Source organism: Mauremys mutica, chromosome 6, assembly GCF_020497125.1.
Source record: "Mauremys mutica isolate MM-2020 ecotype Southern chromosome 6, ASM2049712v1, whole genome shotgun sequence".
NCBI classification, from domain to species: Eukaryota; Metazoa; Chordata; order Testudines; family Geoemydidae; genus Mauremys; species Mauremys mutica.
This window is the reverse complement of record NC_059077.1, coordinates 109,575,871-109,586,094: the sequence shown is the minus strand read 5'-3', so window position 1 is coordinate 109,586,094 and position 10,224 is coordinate 109,575,871.

The following is a 10,224-nucleotide window of genomic DNA, read 5'->3' as shown; positions in this document are numbered from 1 at the left end:
ATTTTGAAAATATTTGTAATCTCAGCATTTTTCCTATGATAAATATGTGGTATAAAACAGCTCCATTTCCCTTTCCCAAATGGGTTATTCAGTAAGCTATTTGAGTGTAAAAGAAAGGTTACTGTGCTTTTAAATCATAACAATAGCAAGCCATTTGAGTCTCCTACTTCCCAAACCCTCAGCAAAATTAGCACTAGGTGTGACTTTGAATAAGAAAAGGTCACAACTTTATTGCTGCACAGATCATTTACAAATAACTAAAAAGCACTGGGATTGTACTTAGTAAGCAGTATCCATTAATTACTTTTTAAACCAAACTGAAAAATGTCTTTTAATTTTTAAAAAGTATAATGAAATATGCAAGTGGCCTCATCCAAAGTGCATTGAAATCCATGGGAATCTTTCTATTGACTTCAGTGGGCTTTGGATCAGGACCTTTTGGATGAATCCATTTATGTAGCAGTAAGCAAATGAAAAGAAAGGAGAGCGAGCGAGTGAGACATAGATTGACATGTAGCAAAGGATGGGAAAAGAGAATGAAATAAAAAGCATCCTGAGAAGCATGGCATATGCTTTACACGTTTCCATTCTCGTCCATTCTCCAAATGATCAGTTCAATCTTTTCCACTATTTTTATCTACTTCACAAAAAGTGTTAAGTGAGTTTAGCCTCCAGGAGCACTTGCTTGACTGGCAAGGTTTGATGGACTAAAGATGGTGTTTTCTGGCAGCATTGTGCTGTCACTATTTTAATCAAGGCTCCCACAAAAATGTTCTTCCTTAGTTTGTGATAAATTCGTTCATACCGGGAGTGTGCATGCTAGAGGCAAGGACAGGTGAGGTATTGGGGAGTCTATTAATTTGGTTTTACTTTTTAACCAAAAAGGTTTTTTCATTACTAAGGAAAGCAGTGACATCTCTTGACAGACATACTTGCATTAACTTCACTTTGCCTGAAACATTTATATTGTGTTCCTGAAAAATATACTGAGCCAGATCCTTAAGTGGTGTACATTGGCATAGACCCATTGACTTTAATGGAGCGAAGATCTGTTCCAGTAAGCTAATATAATACAATACAACATTCAACTTGAGTCTTCTGAGTCACTGGGGAAGCTTTTTTAGAATAAACCTGACATTTGGTGTGATCTGGTGCTTTCCAAATGCAAATGTATATATTTGAATACAAACCAAAACATACTGTGTATTCATAAATATAATATGGATCAGAGGCTGGGAAATCACATACCCCAAATCTTGCTATAATTAATTAATTAATTGGTTTTGGTACTGAAGACTTCTCCAGCATTTCTCTAGTTTCTGGAATTAAGAAGGTTTAGAGGCATTTTAATCAAAGATAAACTACTACTCTTTTGTCCAATATGGGCCTTTCTCATGGAGGAGAAATTCACACAAATAGAGCAGGTGCCTTCTCTTTGGGTTTGTGCAGGAGGAAAGCAGTTTAATTCCTTTAAAGGAATTCTTGAGCCTTACCCACCCTGGACACCACCACCACTTTGGGGGGGCTATACTGGCTCCTATTTTTCCTCTCACAGAGTGGCATTAATAGCCATATTCCACCATACCAGCTTTCTTCTCCTCTTGCAGAATGTCCGCTGTTGGTTATCCATGAGGATCCATGCTGGGAGAGGTCAGTGGAGACCCTCTATGTTCAGCTCTAGGTGGGTGCTGTTTCTTTGTCATAATGATGTTGTATAACAGCTCCATATGCAGGGAGAAGTACATTTTCAAACAAAGACTTCTAATTTTAGTTGAAAGTGCAAGTGCAAAGATGGGTGTGACATCCTAGCTTTTTCCTGTTCCATTGGCATATCTCTGATCGAGCTCATAATCTCTCTCCCTTCACTGAAAGAAAAATATCTGAGCTCTCCAATGAGTCAATAATTCCTAGAGTAATATAAAGATTGCATATTCCTCATGACACAAACTGCAGAGAAAACAATGTGACGTCTAATATACCTTAATCATACCGTGGGAGTATTGTGTGTTTTAAATACAGAAGATTTTATATATTTGAAACAACTTACCTTTGGAGCATGTTCTGAAGGAAGGTTCCTGGATATGAAAAAAAAATCCAATAAAGAGTTTCCAAAATTTGCAAGACGAGGGGTGAAATTTGGGCCTCACAAAATCAATAGGAGTGCTGCCATTGACTTCACTGGAGCCAGGATTTCACCATAGATCTTTCTATTTTATACTCTGCAGTTTTAGTGCAAATTGCTTTTCAGAAAATAATTTATAGTTGCTCTGTTCTGCTCACTAATCTACATCAAATTTAAGGGCAGAGTTATGGTGACTAAATTATTTGAAACTCACCATGTTACTCTCACAAACACTTTTGCCAGTTATCTTGTTAACTGAAATATCTCTGAGATAGGAGCTTGACTGAAAAAATATAATGATTTTATTTCATAGGATTTCCAGAATCTTCAATAATAATTACATACTTTCTTTACGATGACCACTTGGGCAATGATTTCTCTGCAACTTTGTTCAATCTCTGAAAATATCTGTTGCTCTCCCCTCCCCTGACACACATACTGCACAACTGTTCTGGAATATATAAGGTATTTATCAAAAGTAACAAGAGTTACTGTAACATATTTCATTTGTTTTGACTGAGTTGTCACGAAAATTAAAACCAATTATTATTTGGAATCAAATATAGAAATAAAATAGGAAGATTTTAATTTTTTGAACGTCTCGAAGATGAATACAAAGACGAAGATGAGCAGCGGAGATCAGAGAGACAGAAGGTACGATATAGTCTATGACCTCAAGCCTGATTAGTGTAATAAAAATACAAAATTTGCAGGAGCTGCTTTGGCATATTTTTTGCCAATAATAAAGCTTATCTGCTGCTGTCAGAGCCTGACCTGCTGATTGTTTGCACAAAATCAAATGCAGTCTATGTTCCCATTTATTAGCACATGTCTATGGGAAGATGGAGAGGTAGCTATTTAAGAATGAATCAATCAATCAATAAATAAATAAAGCCTTGGCTTTCTGGCACGGTGGACCAGCCCTGCCCGGCATCCCCGATCTTGCGGGAAGAAGTCGTCATTGTGTCAGCCGTGATTTTATGTTAGCTATTTAACCTTTTGCATCACATCAGATTCAACTCCCGCTGTTCTTGTTACGACTCGTGCTAATAACAACAAAATCTGATTTCATAATGTTCCCCGGTACCACATTAACCTTGTATCAGATTAGCAAGTATATCAGTGAAAACAATGACTAATGCAGCTGAATATGATACATTTTGATAGGCGGGAGCGGCAGAAACATGAGTCAATGGAGTAGAAATCTGTTTAAGGGCTAACCTTGTTGCATGAAAACAGATGTTCCATTAACAGTTTATTGCTGAAGGAAGGCTTTACTGACACTTTTTTTTCCTAAACATATTTTGGTTTGGTATATGGGGGAAATTAATATTAATTTAACCTTTTGGGGCACTCAAAGTTTCTTTTAATGAGTTTATTCCTACTTAGATCATAGGCACGACAGGTTTCATGCAATATGGGACTTTGCTGCATTTTCCCTCTGCTTCCAGCTACCACAAAACAGCACGTGCTCACCTCTTGATAAACTCTAACATTTGCAGCCTGTCTTCTGGTTTCCAGGGGACCATCTGTTCCTTGCCACACTGGGTATCTTACAGCAAATAGCACTCTTGGTATATAGTTATTTCCACGTTTTTAAGAGTGGCATTTAGTCTTCCCTTTGTTGGTGTTAGGAGGCTAAACTACCTTGCCTTTTGCAGGAAAAATCTCCAGTAGGGAAAACATTACTATGAAAAAAAGTCATGTTGTTGGCACAGAAATAATAATGCATTGTCCCTTGTGGGGCAGAGTTTACCAGGGAAGAGAGTGTGGATGCTAAACACTGGATCTACAGGAAATCCAGATGCAGCTGAATGGATTGCATGTCACTTGTGCAGAGTTCCACTCCATTCTTTCACGATTACCTGACCTTGAGTGGCCTTGCTGTCACTGACTCTGCATCAGTTCTACCTTGCTATCTCAGGGTGGTGAAAGCCACAGAGTGGGTTTCATGCTACAAGGAATTGCACTAAACTTTGTGGCAATTTGACCCATAATTTGTAAGCAGTTCCTGACAAAGCATATGGCATAGAGGGGCCCAGGTCAGTAGATGGGACATGGCTCTGCCACTGATTCACTGTGTAAGTCTGGGCAACTCACTTAATCTTTGTCCACCAGTTTCCCTGTCTGTAAGAACGTGATGGGGATACTTACCCAGCTTCCCTAAGTATTTGGCAGATTTGCAGATGAAAAGTGATACGTTATAGTCTAGTGGGGCCTCTACCTTCCTGGCCTGTCACCGCTCTTCACCCACCCTACCAAACCTCAGATGTTAATAGAGGTTGCTACACAGGGACTACTGGCAGTTGAACAACAGTAGATACTGTGCAACGAAGCTGCTATCGTTGGCCACATTATATTGGGAATAGCATGCCTGTCTTCCTTCTGTGATAACTATCTACAAAGAGATGCAGAATTTTGCTATGTTTCATTGGAAAGAAAAAGCTGATTTAGGCATACGTTAATGTAGTATAAACTGGGGCAGGTCGCATGTAATATATGTTTATGGTGCTGTTTAGTCCCTTCAATAATACATGAGAAAAATGTGTATTTCTTCATCAGGTAACAGAGATTCACTGTTTCCCTACCTGTTTTTCCATTTAGGAATGGAACATATATAAAAATAGGTTTACTCCTGCCCTTGAATGGGTTCAGCTGAGAAATTTAGCTACCCACGTTGTAATGTGAGGCCTGAACGTGACAAGACTCGCAGCCATCTTGTGTATGGACTCTGCCTAACTTGCAGTCATCTTGGATGCTCAGCCGTCATAAGCTGGAAACAAAATGATGAGTCAGGAGAATTCGGCCTTGATGTAGGTAGACAGATAGAAAAGTGTCAGTTGCAGCATTACTAACAGGGATAGCTGGATATTCACAAAGTCCTGAGAATGGGGATAGAATGGACAAGCTCACCTTGATTTTCTGCAGCTTCTTCCTGGCAATAAAAAGTTGGAGGTTTTGCTGTTGCAAGTGTATCCCACTGATGATGCATAAAGATAAGTGGACCTTGAAAAGTTTTTACTAACTTTGAAAAATACAAAAGCTAATGAGTAGGTGGTCCTAGGCACGTATAGTGAAAATGAGTGGGTAGTGTTTTTTCACATAGCTATGTTTTAAGTAAAATAATTGGTTAAGGCAAAGATAAAAGAAATTCTCATTTTCACTATATAATGAGAGTCAGAAAACAAGCTCACTGGAAGTTAACTCCAGGATACAGCTCAAGACCAAAGCTGCCAGGATTTTTAACCCCTGCATGACTAGACTGTGTCGAAGCCAGAGCCCTGGATGAGGTTGGATCCTGACTGGCCGTCAGGAGACTGTCTGTCTGCTTTATTGGAAGTGGTGAGCATTAGATGCTTGGTGAGCGTATTCTGTTAATTGATTGATACTTGCTAATATATTTGCATGTTTAAGAATATTTACTGTGTGATAAAGGCTCCTTCACTGGGTCAAGGTCCTGTTAACCCATGAAAGCTCATGCTCCAAAACGTCTGTTAGTCTATAAGGTGCCACAGGATTCTTTGCTGCTCTAACAAAAGAGTAGCTTTTGATGGAAGAAAAAGCCAAAACCCAATGAAGTCAATGGAAAGACTCCATTGGGCCTTTGGATCAGGCCTTCAGAAAAGAGATAAGCAAAATGTATAATGAAAGGTAGAAGTGGTCAGCTCCAAATGGTGGTTGTTGCGAGTCAGCAGGGTGCAATAGTTTTGGAGTAGTTTGGTAAATTTTTAATTAGGACTGAAAACTTCCAACCATCAGATTTGTAGGTTTAATGAACTAACCCGTGCACTGAACTATTGTGCTGATTTCTACCAATTTATTTCTAATTTATAGGCATTTTTAATTATATCCAGGGCCTCTTTTTTTTACTGTCTAGCATAAAAAAATAGTTAAAATTAAATGAGCAGCATTTGTGTCAGTTCTGTTCAAACCACAGATGCTAGGTTTGATTTTATTTCTAATGCTGAGATTGAAATTCTATTTTAATATGCAGAACTACAGTCTAGGGAGTCATAAAATACAGAGTGTTTTCATTAGATGATGGCCCTGCACCTCTAGTTAACAGGAAAGCTGATTCATCAAACAGTAGTGATCAAGACAGTAAGACCTGGAATGAAAACAGACCATGGTGTGTGTGGGGGGGGGGAGATTAGAGGGGGAGACAATTTCCTGTTTTGCAATTTATAATTGTTAAATCTAAGGGATTTAACCAAAACTTGTCATTAAAACTTTGCTTTAGAGGTACTTTCCTTTGCCTTCATGTGGTATCTCAACATCATTAACAATGACAAGTCTGAGACACAGATTACTTTGTCATTTTAGAGGATATTAGCCCTGGATTTTTAATAGCTGATTTTGAATAGGGACTCAACCTGGTACACTTTTTGGTGCTTCACAACAGATGTCTTCTGAGCATTTAAGGTCTTGATTGTTCCTGAAAATCTAACACTTAGACTTTGAAAAGTTATGTCTGCACAAAACTGAAGGTGCAAATTTGTTCCTGTAAATTGCAGGTGCAAAAAAGGGAAGCCGTTTTTGCAAAATCTGTTCATTCTTCTTCGAGTGATTGCTCCTATGCATTCCAGTCAGGTGTGCGAGCCGCACGTGTACGGCTCTTCGGAACATTTTTACCCTAGCAACTCTGGCGGGCCGGCTGGGCGCCCCCTGGAGTGGCGCCGCTATGGCGCCGGATATATACCCCAGCCGGCCTGTCCGCTCCTCAGTTCCTTCTTACCGCCCGTGACGGCCAGTTGGAACAGTGGAGTGCTCTTTACCTCCACAGTCCTAGCGTTTTTCCATTCTTCTCTGTACATAGTTGGTTAACTTAGTTAGTAGTTAGATTAGTTGAATAAGTTTAGTTAGTTATAGTATAGTAGGGGAATTAGAGGGGTTCGCACGACTCCTGCCTGTGCTGCCTCGGGGAATCTCACAGGACAGATAAGTGCCTGATCTGCACGGCGTTTAAGCCGCGCACCAGAAAGGAGCGAGACTCTCGCCTCAAGCAGCTCCTTATGGAGTCGGCACTTCAGCCTCCCGCGCCGTCCCCGGCGGCACCGAAACCGTCCTCGGCGCGCAGCGCACCAGCGGCACCGAGCCGCCCCAGTACCGACGCTGCTAGATCCTCACAGACGGCACCGAAGTCCCGGCACCATTCCCTCTCTCCACCGAGGAAGCGGAAGACGGCGCACTCGGCTCCTAAGCCTCCTGCTTCGGGACAGCTTACCCAGCCATCACCGGCACCTCCAGCACCGGCTGTGGTAGTGCACAAACCGTGCACGGTCCCGTTGACTCCGGCACCTCAAGAGCCGTTGAGTCCGGTACCTCCCTGCTCCCCGGTGCCAACCGCGGTCGAGCTGCATCTCCCGTCCACGCCCGAGACATTCTCGATGGCGAGAGAGCTCATCGAGCTCACAGAGGCACCGAGCCTCTGGCCCCTGGCACCGCCGGTGCGGGCTGTTCAGTCAGCGGGCAAGCCGGCCATGATGCGGCCCCCTTCCCCTGATGGACGGGATAGACGGCGCTCCAGGACTCGGTCTCGCTCCCGGTCCCGAAGACGGTCACCGTCGCGCCGCTCCAGGTCCCGGCACCGCTCTCCATCGCGGTACCATTCACCCTCTCGATGCCGGTCGCAGTCCCGGTACCGCTCAACATCACGGTACCGGTCGCACTCCCGGAGACGCTCACGGTCCCGATCACCGTCCCGTCGGCACCGCAGGAAGTCCAAGTCCCAGCACCGGTCCCGGCACCGTGACTCCAGAAGCCGCTCCCGGCACCGCAGGTCGAGATCCCGGTCGAGCTCCCGGCACCGGTCGAGCTCCCGGCACCGCGGCAGTCGATGGTCTCGCTCGCCATCTCGGTACCGCGACGACCGGCACCAACCCTCGGCACCGTCCGGGGACAAGCTGCCAGCTTCGACGGCGCAGTCCGTCAGTGCCTCCGCACCTCCGTGGCCATCCCGTCACTCATCGGTAGCTTCGCGGGCAGACAGCTATGGCCATCTCCAGGCGACCCCGCACGGCCAAGTCCACAGGGCACAGCAGTGGGGTTTTTGGGTCCCCTGGGCCCAATACGAAGCTCAAGGGCTACCTTGCCCCCAGCGGACCCCAGCCTCTGAGCGCAGAGTGCCGGAGGCCACTGTCAGCAGGCCACCCCCATCACCGGGTGAGGCCCAGTTACCGCCTGATCCCGCGGAGCATCCACGGTCCGAGTCAGCTGCCCACCCCATTGAGGACCCACCTGCGGAGGCGGTGGTCCAGGGTCTGTCCTCGTCATCTTCACCAGACAAGGCGGTGGCGGGGGCTTCTACGGCAGACCCTCCGCCTATTGACTTACGGGCCCACCAGGACCTTCTTCGCCGGGTGGCGAAGGCTATCGACCTACCGGTAGCGGAGGTCACTGAGGACGAGGACCCGGTGACAAATGTGATTGGAGCGGAGGCTCCAGTGCGGGTGGCCTTGCCATTCATCCGCACTATCCAGAAAAACGCCACTACCATCTGGCAGTCACCGGCGTCCGTCCCTCCCACTGCCCACGGTGTCGAAAGAAAGTACTCCGTCCCCCCCACAGGATACGAGTACTTATATACCCATCCTGCACCAGACTCGCTAGTGGTCCAGTCGGTCAACGACAGGGAAAGGCATGGTCAGCCAGCCCCTGCGCCGAAGTCCAAGGAAGCGAGGCGCATGGATCTGTTGGGCCAAAAGATCTATTCAGCAGCGGGTCTCCAGCTCCGAATCGCCAACCAGATGGCCCTCCTCACCAGATACACCTTTGACATCTTGGTGTGCCTGGCAAAATTCACAGAGCTGCTCCCAACAGCCTCGCGCCAGGAGTTCACGGCCCTCCTGGAAGAGGGCAAGAAGTCCTCCAGGTCCTCCATCCAGGCCGCTCTGGACTCCGCGGACTCAGGTGCTAGAACCCTGGCCTCAGGAGTAACCATGAGGCGCATCTCCTGGTTGCAGTCCTCCACATTGCCACCGGAGCTGCAGTACACCTTGCAGGATCTACCCTTCGACACTCAGGGTCTGTTTTCTGAAAAGACAGATTCCAGAATTCAGACCCTGAAGGACGGTCGCATAGCCATTCGCACTCTGGGTATGCACACACCGGCTACCCAGCGAAGGTCCTTTCGGCAGCAACCCTACCGGCTATTTAACCAACCTAGGTCGCGACCCTAAAATAGCAGGCGTCCCGGACTGAGTCGCCGTAGACCGTCGGGCAACAGGCGCAACCAGGGCCAGGCGCCTTCCAAGGCCCCTCAAGGACCCAAACAGGCCTTTTGATGGGACGCCCGAGGACGGCCCATCAGTCTCTGTACCGGATCCTTCCTGTTTATTTTACAACCGCCTTTCCCACTTTCTGCCGGCGTGGTCCCAAATAACATCGGACAGCTGGGTGCTTCGTACAATCCAGTCTGGTTACCGCCTTCGCCCCCTCCTGTTTCGCCCCCTCCTTCCCACCCGCCTTCCCTGTCCCTCTTCAGGGACCCCTCTCACGAGCAATTCCTCCTACAAGAGGTTGAGACTGTTGAGCTTGGGTGCCATAGAGGAGGTGCCGCACGACAGGTGGGGCAGGGGATTCTATTCCCGATATTTTCTCATCCCCAAGGCGAAAGGAGGTCTTCGACCCATATTGGACCTCCGGGAGCTCAACGCGTATGTGCTCAAGCTCAAGTTTCGCATGGTCACCCTGGGGACCATCATTCCCTCCCTGGATCCGGGAGACTGGTTTGCCGCCCTCGATATGAAGGACGCGTACTTCCATATCGCGATTTACCCTCCCCATCGACGCTACCTCCGTTTTGTGGTCAACGGTGCGCACTACCAGTTTGCGGTGCTACCCTTCGGCCTGTCCACCGCACCAAGGGTCTTCACCAAATGCATGGCAGTAGTTGCTGCAGCCCTCCGCCATCATCGCATCCATGTATACCCATATCTCGACGACTGGCTGGTTTGCGGGACATCCCGACAGCTGGTAAAGGACCAGATGTCAGAGATACTATCCCTGTTTCGGTCCCTCGGCCTTCTTATCAATGCCAAGAAGTCCACTCTAGCTCCATCACAGCGGGTGGAGTTCATCGGAGCGGTCCTCGACTCCACTTT